A 3,099-nucleotide genomic window follows, 5' to 3' on the forward strand; every position below is an offset into this window, starting at 1 on the left:
CTTTTTGGTAGCTATTGCAAATGGTATTATTTTCCTTATTTCCTTTTCAGAGATTTCTTTGTTGATGTAGAGGAATCCAACTGATTTTTGTATGTTGATCTTACATCTTGTCACGTAACTGAATCTCTCAATTAGTTCCAGTAGTAGTTTTTGCTTAGTCTCTTGGATTTTCTATGTTAAGATCATGTCTTCTGAAAAGAGATATAATAGTTTTATCTCTTTGCCAATTTGGCTGGATTTTGTTTCTCTATTTTGCCTTATAGCCCTGGTTAGGACTTCCAACACAGTGTTGAATAGAAGTGGTGATACAAGGCATCCTTGTCTGGTTCCCATACTCAAGGGGAATGCTTTGAGTCTCTCTCCATTAAGAATAGTGTTGCCTATTGGTTTTACATATGCCCTTTATTATGTTGAGAAATTTCCTTTATATTCCCATTTTTCTGAAGTTTTTTTTTTTTAATTTTAAATCAAGAATTAGTGTTGGGTTTTATTAAATGCCTTTTCTGCATCAATTAATATGATCATGTAATTCTTTTCCTTTGTTTTATTTATGTGATGGATTATGTTGATTGTTTTTCTATTGTTGAACCTCCCTTACATACCTGGGGTGAATCTGACTTGGTTATTGTGTATTACTATTTTGATATAGTGTTGGATTCTATTGGCTAGGATTTTGGTGAGGATTTTTGTGCCCTATATTCTTGAGGGATATTGGTTTGTAATTTTCATTTCTAGTGGTGTCTTTGCCTGGTTTTGGTATCAGGGTTACAGGGTTATGCTTGCTTCATAAAATGAATTGGAAGGATTCCACCATTTTGTGTATTCTGGAATAGTTTGAGTAGAATTGGTGTCAGCTTTTCTCTGAATGTTTGGTATAATGCTACAGTGAAGCAGTGTGGGCCATGACTTTGTTGTTGGCAGTTTTTTTTTTTTTTTTTTAAATCACCTGTTCATTTGTTATGGGTCTATTTAAATTTTCTACCATAGTCTGTGTTAGTGTAGGTAAGTACTATGTTTCTAGAAATATGTCCATTTCTTCTAGATTTGTTGGAGTACAGTTCTTCATAGTACCCAGATACTGCCCTTTTTATTTCTGTTGGTTCTCTTGTGACATCACCCATTGTATTTCTTATTTGTGTTATTTGTATCTTCTTCTTCTTTCCTATGTTAAATTTGTCAATTTGTCCATGTCATTAATCTTTTCAGAAGACCAACTTCCAGTCATGTTGATTGTTTCTATTGTTTTTCTGCTTTCTGTTTCATTAATTTCTGCTTGAATTTTTGTTATTTCTTTTCTTCTGGTGACTACAGGCTTTTTTGTTGCTATTTTTTTAATTGTTGGAGTTGATGGATTAGATTATGATGTTAGCTCTTTTTCCTTTTTGAAGTGTGTTTGTCACTATAAATTGTCTTCTGAGAACTGCTTTTGCTGTCCCCAAGGATTTGGTATATTGTGCTTTCATTCTCCTTTGATTCAGAAATTTTTTATTTCTCCTATTACCCCATAGATTTTAAAACCAAAACCAAACCCAAATCACTGCCGTTGATTTGATTGCTACTCATACCTACCCCTTCTTGGGTTTCCAAGGCAGTGTCTCTATGGAAGTAGATTGCCCAACCTTCCTTCCAAGGAGTGGCTGGTGGGTTTGAACCGTCAGCCTACTGGTTAGCAGTCAAATGCCTTAGGCACTGTGCCACCAGAACTCTCAGTAGTTTTTAAGAAGGGTGTTATTCAGTTTCCATGTGTGTGCTTTATTTTCTCTTGATCTTCCTATTGTTGATTTCTGATTTCATATAAAAAATGATATAAAAATGATGTTTTTGAATTTATTGAGGCTTGCTCTGTGGTCTAACATATCGTCTATTCTGGAGCATGTTCCCTGTGTACTGGAAAAGAATGTATATTGTGCTGTTGTTGGGTGAAGTGTTCTGTATATGTCTATGAGGTGAAATTAGTTGGTTGTATTACTTACCCTGTGATTTTGTTGAGTTTGTTTATAGTTATTCTATCCTTCATTGAAAGTGGTGTATTAAAGTATCCACTATTATTGTGAAGTTGTCTATTTCTTTTTTCAATTCTGTTAAAGTTTGATTTATGTGTTTTGGGTCTCTTTCATTGGGTACATAGATATTTATTATAGTTATGTCATCTTGTTCAATTGATCCTTTAATTATTATATAATGTCCTTCCTTGTCTGCTATAATGGTTTTTGCCTTACAGTCTATTTTATCAGAAATTAATATTGCCACTCCTGCTCTTTTTTGACTAACATTTGCTTGACATATTTTGATTTTTAGTCTATTTGTGTTTGTGTCTAAAGTCTGTCTCTTTTAGACAGCGTATTGACAGGTCATGTTTTCTTATCCATTCTACAACTCTCTGTCTCTTTATTGGTACATCTAATCCCTTTACATTCAACGTAGTTATCTACAAGTATGAATTCATTGCTCTCATTTTATTTCTTATTTTATTTTTATTGTGTTTTGGGTGAAAGTTTACAGAGGAAATTCATTTTCCATACAGCAGTTTATACACATTTTGTCTCATGACATTGACTGCAATTCCCCACAATGTAACAACTCTCTTCCCACTTCCTCCCCATAGTTACCTTTTCCCTGTGTCATTACCTCCCATGCACTCCTGCCCCCTGAGTTGTCTCCCTGTACATACACTGTCCTTCTGTTCTCCCATGATTGATCTCTCCAAGGAGAGATTAAAGACTATAGTCTGTAGTATGAATTACACCTCAACATAAAGAAAACAAAAATCCACACAACTGGACCAATAAGCCACATCACAATAAATGGAGAAAAGATTGAAGTTGTCAAAGATTTCATATTACTTGAATTTACAATCAACACCAATGAAAGCAGCATCAAGAAATCAGATGTCGTATTGCATTGGGCAAATCTACTGCAAAAGACCTCTTTAAAGTGCTGAAGAGCAAAGATGTCTTTTTGAAGACTAAGGTGCACCCAATCCAAGCCATGGTATTTTCAATAGCCTCATGTGATGTGAAAGCTAGACAGTAAATAAGAAAGACCAAAGAAGAGTTGATGCTTTTGAGTTTTGGTGCTACTGAAGAATGCTGAAAGTAC

This window comes from Orycteropus afer, unplaced genomic scaffold, assembly GCF_000298275.1.
Source record: "Orycteropus afer afer isolate SDZICR_OR568_19922 unplaced genomic scaffold, OryAfe1.0 scaffold00217, whole genome shotgun sequence".
Lineage (NCBI taxonomy): Eukaryota > Metazoa > Chordata > Mammalia > Tubulidentata > Orycteropodidae > Orycteropus > Orycteropus afer.